We start from the raw sequence: 16,605 nt of genomic DNA, 5'->3' as shown, positions 1-16,605 counted from the left end.
AGTTTTTTTTCCCTTCCAATGCCCAGTCCAGCATTTATTTTTATGGTTCTATGAAAGATAAAATGAGACCAAATGGGTTCATTAATGCTTCGCTCTGACCCGCTGGACAAGCGAACGTGCTCCCCCATTGCTTTGGACAGGCATCCGGTTTTCATTTTGATTTCCGGGCAGCCCATCGCTGTGTCGTCTACGTCACACACAATTAGACCTGATGCTCACAGTCAGGCAGTCAGGCAGATGTTGCAATTGCCATTTTGCAGATGAAGTAAATGAGGGTCAGGGGGAAGTGACATGCCCACGGTTGGACAGTGAACCATAGCAGTCAGGCCTTGAAGCCATGTCTGCTGACTCCTTGAACAACATTTCCATCAGGCCACAGTCACTGACTGATTAGATCTACCAGGATATCTGAAACACAAATTAACAATTGCAGTGGATGTGAAATGCTTAGTGTTTGCTGGCTCTGTTTAAAAATCCCTACGCTATGTGTACCTTCTGTTAGTTAATGTTAGCTGCTGTAACAATCAAATCCTTTAAAATGCATGTTTCAATCATGGTAGCATATCAGCAAAAGATGTGCGCTGGGCAGCTTTCCTCCAAGGTGTAAAGACTTATACATTCCTCCTACTTTGTGCTTCCTCTATCTCTTGGTGGCTTCCAGAGTAGTCTGGGAGGTTTTGATTGCTTAGAGGAAATTCGAATTACTTGTTCTAGAACTCAGCCACTTGGCCACATTCTATCGTCAGAAGGCTAGAAACCCTAACTAGAATATATATCTAGAAAGAGGAAAACACAGATTTGGAAAGAGTGAGAGAGTCACTGTCCTATCATTGGTCAGCCTTTGCACTCTTTATCTCAGTCTACCAGGCCCACGTGAAGATGGCAGCCTCCAATTTTTTAACCTCTTTTTTATTTGTTCTAATTAGTTATACATAACAGTAGAATGCACTGTGATACGTCACACATAAATGGAGTATAATTTCTCATTCTTCTGGTTGTACATGATGTAGAATCCCACCAGAGGTGCAGTCATATATGTACCTAGGGTAATAATGTCTGATTCATTTTACTACCCTTCCTACCCCCAGACCCCCTCCCCTCCCTTCACTCTCCTCTACCTAAAGTAACTATTTTCTCCTAGCCCCACCCGCATTGTGAGTTAGCATTTGCATATCAGAGAAAACATTCAGTCTTTGGTTTTCTGGGATTGGCTTATTTCACTTAGCATGATATTATTCTCCAGCTTCATCCATTTACCAGCAAATGCCATAATTTCATTCTTCTTTGAGGCTAATATTCCATTGTGTACATATACCACATTTTCTTTGTCCATTCATCTGTTGAAGGGCACCTAGGTTGGCTCCATAATTTAGCTATTGTGAGTTGAGCTGCTAAAAACATTGATATTGCTGCGTCACTGTAAAATGCTGATTTTAAGTCCTTCAGTCTCCTATTCTTCATTCCCCTCATCCAAGATCCAAGAAGAGACAGGCCTAGCCCATCAGCTAATTTTATTCTGTCATAGTCCATTTTCTGCTGCTATTACAAAATAGCACAGACTGGGTAATCTATAAACAATAGAAGTTTATTTGGTTGATGGTTCTAGAGGCTGGGAAATCCAAGATCATGGCACTCAAATCTAGCAAGGGTCTTTGTACTGTGTCATTACATGGCAGAAGGGCAAGCAAGCACTTGTTAGATGGAACAAGGACAATCCCACTGAACTTGATTCTCAACCACTACTCCCCTAATGACATGAATCCATTCCCGGAGACAGAGTCTTCATGGCCTAATCACCTCCTAAAGGTCTCACCTCTTAATACTGTTGACAGTGGCAATTAAAATTTTGGAAGGGACTTTCAAACCATAGTGTCATCCCTGCACATGGTGAGAGGTTCAGGAATCGACCCATAACCCAAGCTGATCCGATTGGAACTTTTGGCAAAGCGAATTTTTCTTTCCACTGGGGTTGCTGAGCTGTAAAGAGATGAACCACAGCCAGGGAGTCGTCATTTTGTCATCAAGATGGAAGAGTCTGCTTGGGACTGAGTCCAACAAATAAGAAAGCAGGACTGAGAGAAAGAGACACATTTCTATGATAGCCTTTGAGCATCTCCAATGAGGAATGTTGGGTCAATCCCACTCCTGACGTTTTCAACTAAGATATATAATAAATTCCTTAAAAGCCTGTTTTTCACGAGCTTGCTTTAAGTATCTCTTGTAAGGAAGAGGTTTGATAGAGGTCCATCTGCAAAACTCGGGGCACCCTCTTCCCCTCTTCCTTCCACCCTCAGATCTGACATGAACAGGCGTCTCTGCTCAGCCTTGGAACACTCTCTGTTGATGCATAAATGGGGCCTCTGAGAGGGGGCTGCCTTGAATCATCCTTCTCCATATGGCTGGACTGCTCATTTTCTCACTTGCCTTTAAAGAAAAAAAAAAAAGCAAAAAGGAAATGCTTTGAATCAAATACAACATTTGTTGCCTTCTAAAGAGGTCAGAATTATTTAGAATCACATTGATTTTTTTATACCCTACAAAGATGATAGGAGGAAAAAAAAACGTTTATAAGTGGACAGCATTCAGTACAGGGTGCATGTTGGTCTCACGTTGGTTCCCCATATGAACCTACTGGTCTTGAATAAGGAAAAATACATCTAAAAACCAATCACAGCCAGGTGCAGTGGGCGCACGCCTGTAGTCCCAGCAGCTCGGGAGGCTGAGGCAGGAGGATCGTGAGTTCAAAGCCAACCTCAGCAAAAGCGAGGTGCTAAGCAGCTCAATGAGACCCTGTCTCTACATAAAATACAAACTCGGGCTGGGGATGTGGCTCAGTGGTCAAGTGCCCCTGAGTTCAATCCCCCATACCCCCCCCCCAAAAAAAAAAAAAAACAGAAAACATACTTAAGTGGCTTAAAGGTCAGTATATGGCTTCAATTTCCAAATCTTTTATTGGCATAAAAACATGGCAGGAAATAGGTGGAGTTTAGTGGGCATGTGTCCTCTCTCTCTCTCTCTCTCTCTCTCTCTCTCTCTCTCTCTCTCTCTCTCTCTTTCTCTCTCTCTCTTTGTCTCACACACACACACACACACACACACACACACACACACACGGGCTTTAAGACATTGAGAAAGGCAATAACATTGTTATTAAAGAAATTCAGAGAAGATGGGTTGGTGTTTTCCAAGAAGTTCTGGGCCATTGGGAGTTCTGTAACAGATTGCTTGAGCTAGTGGCCTGCTCAGCTTAGGTTTCTACTGCTGGGAGAGTTGTAGCAAACCCAGAGAGAGTTTGGAGGCCAGGCCCTCGCCCTACGTCACAGCTGGCTCCAGTTCCGCTATGCCTGGTGCAGCTTCTCACACATCCACACTCTCAAATTTCCTTAAACCTGCCCAGAAAGGGTACGTCGCACACTTCACCTAGAAAAAGTGTTATCTGAGATGCTTCGAATGTTGCCACTCCAGTGAATCTTTGACGGAAGAGTGAATGGCCCTCTTCTCCGTGTCCCATAGTGCTTAGCGTACACCTGCATTTTGGAATTTATCATCTTGCACAGTTTCATTAATGACTTCTGCTTTTACTCCCCAGCTTAACTGTGATTTTTTTTTTTTTAAATAGAGACTATGGCTCAGCCATGTTTGTAGTTCCAGTGAATTTAGTCCAGATCTTGGCATGTGTGAAAAATGTCAAGCAAGTAAAAAAAACCAAAACAAAACAAAAAAACAATCAAACACACACAAAACATAAATGTCATAAAATTGCACATCAAGATTTATGGGTGAGAGAAACAAGTTTATTTAACTCCAAGAAAAGTGATAACAGAATTAATAATTTAAGGGGATGGTGCCAAAGGTCTTTCTGGCCAAGCCAAATAAACCTCTTGTATACTTTGATCTGTGTCTCACTGAATTATTTTTTCTCAATCCCGTGGACAAGCACTGAGTGCTCTGATATGAAATGACCTGAATTTTTTCTCTTGCTTTCATATAGACCATGATTAACTGGTTAACTCTAGGAAGGGTAGGGCTGCAGGTATATAGCTCAGTGGTAGAGCATTCACCTAGCTTCGGCAAGGTCCTGGGTTGGATCTTGAATCCCTAGACAAAAAAACAAAAACAAAAACCTAGGATTGCCTGCCTGGAAGAGCAACACCTGTTGCCCCTGAGAGCTATTTATAGTGCCCCAGTTAAGCTCCAAAGTGTCTCCATGTAGATGTCAGTTCTTTGGTCATCCCATTAATGGAGAACTCTGCTAGTCTGAAATATCAAAGACAGAATTGGACTAAGACATAGCTTCTTCTAAGTTTTCAAAGACCTTGACTCTAGCTGTTCTTCATGTCTTAATAGTCAAGGAGGAGAAATTTCACTCTTGGAGTTCTACAGCTGCTTTTTGCATGGGAAGAGGGAAATTTACTCTATACGAGTTTGTGGCCAAAAAAAAAAAAAGTTGGTATTATATATTATCATTTTAATATATATAAAATGTAAAAATACATTTTAATATGTATTTTTCAGATGAAGAAGCTGGTGGCTCAGAGAAGTTAAATATATTGTTTAAGAGGTCACAGCAAATAAGGGTTAGTGTCCATCATTAACCTCATTTTGTCTGACTGCAAAACCATATTCTTTTCACTTTGCAACATCATTTATCATTTAGAAACTGCTTTTATATCCAAATTCGCTTACTTCAGAACTTATTTTCTCCGGTCTGAATTATTAAGTAATGATGCAATTCTCTCCTTATCAAAGATGATCCCTCCTTGGCAGCTGTTTATTGTAGAAGCTCATTCTGGTCCATTCAGTTTGAAGATTCACCATTGCCGCTGATATGAAATAAGCATAGTATTTGTGTGAACAAGTGTTTCTACTGTAATTAATCCCAGTAATAATCTTTGGGCTTAGGAACCATTAAAATGTAATTAGATAGGTATAACTGAAAAACATTTTAATTATTTATAATAGGAATAAGCAGGAGAGTTATGAATAAGGACAGGAATTAGATAGTAGAGCTAATAAAGTTTTACCTGGTGACAATTTTAGTTCTGAGGATCGCAGTGTTGATTAAAATACCCCCAATTGGAAACTACCTGTAGCCTAGGCTGTTTGTACACAAAGGAGTACTATGCAGCAGTGTAATAAGCAGTTACAGACACTACTGATATGAAATGATAGATCCAAACCATTGGTCAGGGCAAAAGCATAGAATGCCATTCATGTGATTATTTTTTTTTTGATGAGCAGTATTTTTTTCTGTTTCCATATTTTTATTGGTGCATTATAATTATACCTAATTATAATGGAATTCATTGTTAAGTATTCATACATGCACATGATTTAACAATATAATTTGGTAAATATTATGTGCCATTATTTTTCCTTTCCCTCCGCTTCTCCCTCCCCCTGGTCCCTCTTCTGTATTCTGTTGATCGCCCTCTGATTTTCATGAGATGCCCTCTGCAACTTTTATTTTCCTTTTCCCCTTACTTCCACATATGAGAGAAAACATATGGCCCGTGACTCTCTGAGTTTGGTTTATTTGCTTAATAATGCTCTCAAGTTCCATCTATTTACTTGCAACTCCATTGTGTCTATAAACCATATTTTCTTCATCCATTCATCCACTAACGGACCCCTAACTGGTTTTGTATTCTGGCCATTGTAGATTGTGCTGCCATAAACATGGGTTTGCATGTATCGGTAGGCATGATGCCTAATTCTGGGTCATATGGTGTTTCCATACCTACTTTTAGAAACTTCCATACTGATTGTACTAATTTACTAATTATTAAGTATATAAGAAAAAAGAAAATGCTAATTTTTCTCTCTCATCATTATCAAAAGACTGTATGCTATTCAGCATCAAAAAAAAAAGGAAATTTTGATACATGCTATGACATACATGAATCTCAAGGACATCATACTTAGTGAAATCATACTGATGGTACTAATTTACAACCCTACCAACTGTAGAAAAGTGTTCCCTTTTCTCCACATCCTCTCCCACATTTATTATTATTTGTTCCCTCCTCCTCCTCCTCTTCCTCCTCCTATCCCTCCTCCTCCTCCTTTTTCTTCTTCTGCTTCTTTTGTACTGGGGATTAAACCCAGGGGTGCTTTACTGCTGAGCTATTTCCCCAGCCCTCTTTATTTTTTTTATTTTGAGACAGGATCTTGCTCAGTGGCTGGCCTCAGACTTGTGATCCTCCTGCCTCTTCCTCCTGAGTCACTGGGATTATGGGCGTGTGCCACTGCCCCCCGCTTCATTGTTTGTATTCTCGATGACTGCCATTCTGACTGGTGTGAGATAAAATCTCCGTGTAGTTTTGACTTGCTTTTCCCTAATTGCTAAATATGTTGAGCATTTTTTTCATATATTTATTGATCTACTGTCGTCTTCTTTGGGATGTGTCTGTTAACTAAACAGACACATTTGCCCATTTATTAATTGGGTTATGTGTTTCTTTAGTGGAAGATTTGAGTTCTTTATACATTCTGGATATTAATCCTCTGTCAGAGAGATATTAATCCTCTGTCAAAAGAGTAGCTAGCAAAGACTTTCTTCCCATTCTGTAGGCTCTCTCTTCACCTTCTTAATTGTTTCCTTTGCTCTGCAGAAACTTTTTAATTTGATGCCATCCCATTTATTAAATCTGGGTATTATTTCCTGAGTCCTATTGTAAAAGTCACCGCTTGAGCTTTTATGTTGCTGTGTTGACCCTATGTTTTCTTCTAGGAGTTGCACATCATGATATATTTTTAAAATATCATTAACACCCAGAAGAATGTCTCAAAAGGCATCTAACTATCTCTGTTTTTAAAATTATGGTTGGATTTCTTCTTTCCCTTTTTAAAAAATTTATGTTTACCCTCTAAGTGTTTGATAGCTAACATAAGTTCTATTTACAATGTTTGAGTGAACAATTATTAAGTATCTAAGAGAAAAGAAAATGCTAATTTTTCTCTCCCATCATTATCAAAAGACTTTGTTATTCAGCATCAAAAAAAAAAAAAGGGAATTTTGACACATGCTACCACATAGATGAATCTCACGGACGTCATACTCAGTGAAATCAGCCAGTCACAGGACAAATGCTGTATAATTCCACTTATATGAGAGATCTAAAATAGTTAAACACATAGAACCGAGGAGGAGAACGGTGGTTTCCAGGGGCTGGAGAGAGATGGGGAAATAGGTTAGTGTTTATATAAAATTTCACTAGAAATTCACTTACTCATGATAAGTAAGTTCTAGGGACCTGTGGTACCATGTTGTACCTATAGTCAACATTGACATACAGCACACTTAAGTTTTTATTAAGAGCCTAGATAGCATGTTCCAACCCCAATAAGAAAAAAATATATATTAAGTCCATATGTGTACTACAAGACAACTTCCTAGAGTCCTCCTGCATTATTCCCAGGGGACTTGCCCCACCCTCCCTTCTGAGAACTCTTGGAGAATCTATTGTTCTGCTACTGAATACCTGTTACAAGCTAAGAACTGTGCTACAGCTTTCCCCTGTGATTTTTTTTTTCTTCATTGACCTGTTAATTCTGTAAAATAAAAATTTACAATTCCCATTTTTCAGGTGAGAGATTTTGAGAGCTCTGAAATTCATAATGGCACCTCTATGCTGAATGAGTTCCTGCTCTTTTAGAAGAACAGCCTCCCACTGTCAAGCCCAGAACACTTTAGAAGAATAACAACTAGTAAGGAGAATAAAGTTTAAGCTGACTCAATGTCCCATGCTTCTGAGAAGGAGTTATCGTCCCACTGTACCCAAGACTATTTATGCAATTAGCTCCTGGAGAAAACATTTGTTGGAAAAATAATCTATTGCATCTTAAAATGGATGACCATGTTATGATTTGGATGTGGCATGTTCCCCAGAAGCTCATGTGATGAAGACTCTGTCCTCATTGTAGCAGTGTCCAGAGGTGGAGCTTTTGGGAAGTATTTGCTGAGGGCCATTACCAATGCCAAGGTCTCGGCTTGGCACCAGAATCAGGAGGCACCACAGCTTTGTAGGTTCAAACAGCAATTCTTTATTCCCGCTCTCACACCGCCTCCACACAGGTCCAGGGGCAATCGCGTTCTGCCGTCTGCCCGCACAATTCACCTACTCCACGAGGCTATCTCCACATCCCATTTTAATCTCACGAGAACTCAAGGGGACGGGAACAAGCAGCAGGAACACCCTAATCCCAGCAATAATCTTCAATCTCCAACTTCCCTAAAACCCATTATCTTAAACTGGCAACGCTTAAACTCAAGGAGCCGGTTACTTCCTCAAACCTGATCAGCTCTAAACCCGGATCCGCCTTGGTCCTTGAGCAAGGTCACCTTATTAAAGCATGCATGCAATGTCCCATCGAATGTCCTCTAAGCAGCATGGGGTACGCTTGGCAAGGAAATTTCGATGCGTCATTCCTACTTGGTAATGGCCCTCAGCAAGTATTTGTGTCATGAGGGCTGCAACCTCATCAGTGGATTAATCCATTAGACGGATTATTAATTCAAGTGAGGTGCTAGAAACTGTAGGCAGGTGGGACATGGCTGGAGGGAGTAGGTGACTGAGGATGTGCCCGTGGGGAGTTTATCTGTCCCTGGCCACCCCCTTCTTTCCAGTTGTCATGAGCTGAGCAGCTTTCCTCTACCACACACTTCCTTCACGATGTTCTGCCTCAGCTACGATGGTCTAGAGCAATGGATCCCACTGATCATGGACTGAAATCTCTGAAACTGGGAACCCACATAAATCTTTCCTCCTCCAAGTTGTTTGTGTCGAGTATTTTGGTCACAGTGCCAAAAAGCTGACTAACACAGGCTGTTTTGGGGCTCTCCTGTCTATTAGCTATTATTTACCAAGTGCTTCCATTGTGTTAGACCCCACACTGAGTACTTGGAGGACACCATCTTGGTTAATCCTTACAACCACCCTATGAGGTGGGTACTTTTATTCCCAATTTTGTTAATGAGGCGGTGGAATCTTTCAGAGGTGAAGAATCTTGGTCAAGGTCACAAGTTTCTAAATGACAGAAGTTCAAAAATCCAAGCTATTAGCCAAAGTTCTGCTTTGCCTCCAGGATCAAAAGGGGGAAAAATGTGGAAGTACATTCAGAGAAGCAAACAGGAAGACATGGTGAAGACTTCAAATCCGCTAGAACTTTCCATCCCTCCTGATGCTTTCTCATCAATATCTCCCCATGCCTGAGTTTTTTGGATTCTTTGGTGGGAAGATAAGAGGGTACACTACGGTATGGCAAGACAGGAAATTTATGGGTTTGGGGCTCATTACAGACCAACTCACTCAGTGCCACAGACTATGTGAGCTCAGGTAAGCTACACACACTTTATAAAAACCACTTTTATCATGGCTTATTGGGATGGCCAATGAGAATATAGGGATGGACGTGCCTGATGCAAGTTTGGTCAGAAATATTAGTCAGGCTATTCGAGGCCATATTGAGGTAACAAACCTCCAACTGTATTTTATAAGAAAAACCTATTATCATTCATACACAATCCATGCTGGTCAGACAGTGGTCTTCCACCTGGCAGCTCTGCCATCTGGAACACGGCCCCCAAGTCACCACAGTGGAGAAGAGAAAGCTGGGGGAGAAGGCATCCCAGCTCCCAGAATGGGACCCTGTCACTACCCTTCACAGTCCAGCTGGCCAGAAATAGACATGCAAACCCAAGCAATTGCAAGGAAGGCTGGAATCTGGATTCTCAGCACGGGGAGCATTCCTTGGAATGAGTATTTCCATCTCTTCTTCTTCAAAAATTTGTTTTTTTAAATTTATTTTATTTTATTTTTTTAATTGTAGATGGACACAATACCTTATTTATTTATTTTTATGGGGTGCTAAGGAGCCAACTCAGGGCTTCACACATGCTAGGGGAGGGCTCTACCACTGAGCCCCAACCCCAGCCAATTTGTGTGTGTGTGTGTCTGTGTGTGTGTGTGTGTGTGTGTGTGTCTGTGTGTGTGTGTGTGTGTGTGTGTGTCTGTGTGTTTTGTTTTTTGTCTTTTGGGGTTTTTTTGGGAACTGAAATTCACATGTCTAGAGCTATTGATTATTCAATGAGCTCTTTAGTTCTAGGCAGGGCCTTCACTTTCGTTTACACTGCACATGAGAGAAAATGTTAGTGAATTGTTCTGACCATTCAACACACGTTGTCACTGGAAAAAAAAAGTCAGCATTAAACAATAAGAATATCACATGTGAGAAGTTGATTAAATGGACTGAATGCCTATGGGGGGAGAAGTGTTCTAATCTTTCATGTGTATATTTGTTTTATTTTTGTATTATAACACAGTAATTGGGATTAAAATTGCCCTTGTGATTATTTGCTCTTGTGTTGTTATCTGACTTTCTCCCACAGGGTTTGGAGCAGCACCTTAAAAATTACGCAATCCTGCAGCAATCAGTCCTTCCTGTTCTCGGTCTCCCAACTGCCAATCACTCTCCACCCTGCCCCGACAAAGAGGTCTTTTAAAATTCATTTCTACTTAAAAAGAAAACAAAACTTTTCTACGACTTTACTGGATCCCTGAAGAATCCTCAGTGCGCCTGCTCAGCCCACTGCAATCTACAGCTCCAGTGTGCAATCGCTGTTTTGTATAGTAAGCTAGAACTATCTTCCCAGACTTTTCTTTTCTACCTAATTCTGATTAGGATTAGCCATGGATACAGTTGCTTCAGAAGAGACTAAAGCAGAACTCATAATATTTGAAATGTTTCTCATGAAAAGCTACGGGATGGGAGAACATGAACACATCAGATGTCTGTTACTAATGTGCACACAGTATGAACGATGGACCAGGTGCTGGTCCAAATCCCTTACACATATTAACTCATTTCTGGCGAGGATGCATTGAATTAGTCCTCCTGTGATTCCTTATTCCCTCTTGTTTCCCATGTAGAAACAGTTTAATCCCTTTGCCTCAGATCACCCAGTATAGAAGAGAGCAGGGTTTGAACTCAGACTTTCAGACTTTGTAAAGCAAACTTGTCACCAGTACTATAATTATATGCTGTAGGAGCTTTAACAGAGAGATTCTATCTCCCTAAATGAGATATAGAAAAAAATAACCTCTTTTTGTATGGATAAGTAACTGGAATTTTTAGCCTTTTTATTAGCCTCAGGATAAAGCAGAAACTCAAAGAATACAAAACTGATAGAAACTCAAAAAATTAATTATATACTACTGATGTTCGTATGTGTGAGTGATAAACATTTGCCTGTCACTTTTCAGTTGACTAGAGCTTTCCTTGACATCAAAGTGTACCATCACTGTGCCATGGCACAGTCAGAATGGTAGAGGTTTTGCTGCAGTGACAAGTGATCCTGTCCTACATGATCATTGCTAGTTGGCCATGGCGTTGCTCCATGCAGTCTTCACTCCTGAACCCAAGAAGATCTGGAATATTGCCAGTTCCTGTAGTAGACGGAATGTGTACGTCAAAACAATCTTCAATAGAAGAACAAAGCTAGAGACATCACACCACCTGACTTCCAAATACTCTACAAAGCTGTAATACCCAAAACAGCATGGTACTGGCATAAAACAGAATGGAAACAGAATGGAGATCCCAGGGATAAATCCATATATCTACAGCTAACTGATTCTTGACCAAGATGCAAAGACCAACATGGGGGAAAGAATGGTCTTTTCAATAAATGGTGTTGGAAAATTGGATATTCACTTCACAGAAGAATGAAACTAGACCCCTCTCACCATATACAAATGGATTAAAGACCTAAAACTATCAAACTATTAGAAGAAAACTTAGGGAATCCTTTTAAGACATTGGACTGGGTGAGGGTATTTTTGAATAACACCTTCAAAGCACAGGCAACAAAATTCAAAAATAGGCAAATGGGACAATATCTAGCTAAAAATTATTTACAAAGCAAACATTGAATGGAGTGCAGGAACAACCTACAGAAAGGGAGAACATATTGGCAAACTATGCATCTGACATGGGGTTACTGTCCAGAATACATATGGATTCCAAACAACTCAATAGCAAAAAAAGAAAAAAAAAAGGAGAGAAAAGAAAAAGAAAAATCCAATTAAAAAATGAGGGGCTAGGATTATGGCTCAGTGGTAGAGCACTCACCTAGCACTTGCTAGAGGCTAGGTTTGATCCTCAGCACCACATAAAAATAAATAAATAAAATAAAGATATTATGTCCAACTACAACTAAAAAAGTTTTTAAAAAACGGGCAATATATCTATGTAGAAGTCAAAGGAAGACAGACGAATGGCCAATGGGTATATAAAAAAGTGCTGAACATCACTAATCATCAGAGATAGGCAAATCAGAACCACAATGAGATATCATCTCACTCCAGTTAGGAAAAAAAAATATTAAAAAGATAAAAGAAAACAAGTGTTTTCAAGGATATCAAGAAAGGGTGACCCTTGTACACTGTTGGTGGGAATTGTTGGTACAATCGTGATGGAGGTTTCTCAAAAAGCAAAAACAGAACTATCATACGATCCCACTACTGGGTGTATATCTAAAGGAAACAGGATCATTATATCAATCATTATACCAAAGACATTTGTCTCATGTTTATTGCAACACTATTCACAATAGCTGAGATATGAAATCTGCCACAGTCTGGCTGGGCACAAAATCATGAGCCACTCAAGCAAGAACAAACTTTATTATTTGAAAATGCCGCCAATGCCCTGTACGCCCCCGGGAACAATCCCAATGGACCCACTCGGCATTCTCCCGGCCCACCAGAGGAAGTTCCTCTCCCGGAATTCCCTCCTACTGTACTTCCCCAACCAATGGGAACTCTCCAGGAGTCCCATAGCAGGCCAAGGTGAACAGCAGGAGTCCAATATCCATATGAATGCAAATCTTAACATAATCATATCATCTCAATGGCTAGCTGGCGTCACCTTTCAACCAAAAATGCCATGCATCATATTACTGGGCTGTGGCTCTTAGCATCTTCCCCCTTCTGTTTAATTAAGCAACAAGCAATGTGGCTAGGGACCGTGCCTGTTAGGTTTGTCCATTTCAACATATGGTTCTTACCCGTCATTGGAAAACTGACCTCTAGGCGTCAGCCTCCTGTCTTAGGTTGATACCACTGCAATTGGATCATACCCGTCACTGACTACCAGTCCAGCATATAGCCATACCTGTGGATAGGCCTATGCACCAGTGCGGGGGTGAGGTTCTTTGCCTCACCTCTGTTGGCCCCCCAAATTAGACCATCACTAGTAGAAGGGAGGAGGATACAGAAATGCCATGACACCAAGTCAATTGATGGCTCTTTAGGAAAAATTGCAACACTGGTGACACATCAGCAAAGATACGCCAGCACTACCATAATTCGCTGCATCAACAGATAGAGCACAATGCATACAAGTGATACATAGTCCAGGCAAGTTTTGTAAGCAGTTCAAAGCGGAGGAATCTATCAATATGTCCATTTCCTCCCAAAATAAATAGACTCAGTGATTGAGCATTACTTGTTGAGTTATTATTCATTGATGCATCAGTTTATACAGTTTGTTGTGATAACTATCGAAGAAACTATAGTTTGGTTTCATCTTGTTTTCACCAGCACTGGGATGAAGATAGGAATTCTGACAATGATGTTAAAAAAAATTATGTAACATTCCAACAGGTACTAAGAAAACAATTTTTTGAACGATTTACATTATCCTGAACAGAATTATTAAATATAATGAAAAGGAAAGGTGAAAATAAACAAACAGATCTGTTAACCTGCTTATTTGTACACATATTAAAACAATCCTCAACAGCTGTTTACCCAATCTAAATTAAACCATTAAAATCACATGAATAATAAAAAAAATTAGGATCCATTTATTCATGAGCGCTCCGCATATATGATATATGGACATACGCACATACAGACATACAACACAAAACAGAAGTGTGCACATGTAACATACAACACATAAGACAATAGTAAAGGCCTTGTAGCTTTTCCCAGGTGAAATCTCCATTGCAATGTTTAAAAACTCCATAGTCAAAAAATAAAACTGATCAGAAAAACATTAACCTAGGTCTGTATGAGCTCAAAAATAAAACAGAACTTTATGATGTGGGAAAAACAATAATAAAATAGATATTGAAAAAAGCATCCTGGTTAATCACTGTCGCAGATGTAAGAATACCCAAGCTGGAGTTCTGGATATCAGCTGTTATAGATTTGAGTCAAATCATCTTCTTTTTGGTCTGTAGAAATTGTTTTGGTTAACCTCTCTGGAATCCAAATCGGCTGCTGTTCTCCCTGTGGAAAAACAAACAGAGCCCCAACTCCAGACAATCACTGGGTCAGGACCTTTCCATTGTCCTGTTAGAATATCCTTGCAAAGTACCTTAGGCTTATGTACATTTTTTGGATACAAATGTCTTTCCGCAGCACTAAGCCCTGATGAATGCAAATTTAAAAAGTTTAGAGTAAAAAGGGTTATTTTAAGTTTATCTTTGGGGGATATATACCCCTTTCCAATTCCCTCCTTTTGTTTTAATAAGTACATTTTAATAGTTTGATGAGCTCTTTCAACTATGCCTTGTCCTTGTGGATTGTATGGAATTCCTGTTATGTGAGTAATGCCAAATGATGAGCAAAATTGTTTAAAAGAGGTAGAAGCATAACCAGGACCATTATCTGTTTTTAAATGTTTTGGAATGCCCACAGTGGCAAAATTTTGTAAGCAATGAGCTATAACATCTTTAGTTTTTTCTCCGGCATGAAGGGAGCCCATCAAAAATCTGGAAGAAGTATCAACTGTAACATGCAAATATTTTAATTTTCAAATTCTGGCAAGTGTGTGACGTCCATCTGCCAAATATGGTTAGGTATCAGTCTTCTAGGATTGACTCCACGATTAACTTGTGGTAAAAATGTCACACAATTTTGACATTGTTTTATTATATGTCTGGCTTGTTCTTTAGTTATTTTAAAATGCTTTTGTAAAGTATTAGCATTGACATGGAACCTTTTATGAAAATTTATAGCTTCTTCTATTGTGGAGAAAATATGTATGTCATGTGTAGATTTATCTGCTAATTCATTGCCCAAACTAAGTGCTCCAGGCAATCCTGTATGTGCCCTGATATGTCCTATAAAGAATGAATCTTTTTTGTCCCAGATTAGACTTTGTATAGTGGAAAACAAAGAGAAAACAGTAGAAGAAGAGGAAATCCTACCAGCATCTTCAAGGGATACTATAGCATTAACTACATACTGACTATCAGAAAATAAATTAAATACAGAATCTTTAAACATCATAAAAGCTTGCAATACTGCATTAAGCTCTACCTTTTGAGCTGATTGTTTGAGTACTAAAAATGTAAAAGTTTGATCAGGGGTAACTACTGCTGCTGTACCATTATTTGACCCATCAGTGAATATATTTGGAGCATTTATGATAGGGGTTTTTCTTGTCATTTTTGGAAAAACTACAGGATGCTTAGACCAAAAAGACAACAAAGGATTAGATGGTAAGTGGTTATCAAATGAAACATTAGATTTACACATGATTATTGCCCAAGTATTTAACTCATTAGCTAACTCATCAATTTGATCCATAGTATATGGAGTAATAATTTTATTGGGAGAAATCCCAAACACTCCCTTTACTGCTTTTATTCTTTTGAGTATTAATTGTCCTACAGCTTCAGGACACCTAGTAAGAATAGTGTTGGGAGAATAAGATAAATGTATCCACAATAATGGACCTTCTTGCCAAAATACTCCTGTAGGAATATTTTTTGTTGGTAGTACAATAAATAATAAAGGCAAACTTATATCATTTCTATCCAAATGCATATTTTCCATATATGTTTCAATGATTTTTAATGCCTTTCTTGCTTCAGGCATTAATATTTGGGGTGAATTTGGATCTGATGGACCTTTTAGAATATCAAATAAAGGTTTCAACTCTCCTGTTGGTATGCCTAGATAAGGCCTTATCCAATTTATGTCTCCCAATAACTTTTGAAAGTCGTTAAGTGATTTGAGTTGATCTACTCGTATTTGAATTTTTGGTGGACGGACCATGGTTGAGGATAATAGAACTCCTAAATAATTAATTGGAAGATTTAATTGTACTTTATCTATTGCTATCTCTAGATTATAATTTTTTAATAAATTTGTAAGTGTGGCATAACATTCTAGCAATGTGTTTTTATCTTTATGTGCCAATAACACATCATCCATATAGTGAAATATTTGTAGTTCAGGATTTTGATTTCTAAGTGTCTGGATTGCTTTGTTAACATAAATTTGACACATAGTTGGACTATTAGCCATCCCTTGAGGGAGTACTTTCCATTCATATCTCTGATCAGGACCTTCATGATTTAGTTCAGGGATAGTAAATGCAAAATGTGGACTATTCTCGGGATGAATTGGAATTGAAAAAAAACAATCTTTAATATCTATAGCTAAAACATACCAGGTTTTTGATAAAGCAGACAATTGGGGAATCCCTGATTGAGCAGGTCCCATAATAACCATCTCATTATTAATGGCTCTTAAATCTTGCAATAATCTCCATTTACCAGATTTCTTTTTAATGACAAAAATG

Source organism: Ictidomys tridecemlineatus, chromosome 4 (genome assembly GCF_052094955.1).
Source record: "Ictidomys tridecemlineatus isolate mIctTri1 chromosome 4, mIctTri1.hap1, whole genome shotgun sequence".
In the NCBI taxonomy this organism is placed as follows: domain Eukaryota; kingdom Metazoa; phylum Chordata; class Mammalia; order Rodentia; family Sciuridae; genus Ictidomys; species Ictidomys tridecemlineatus.
This window is presented reverse-complemented; position numbering follows the sequence as displayed.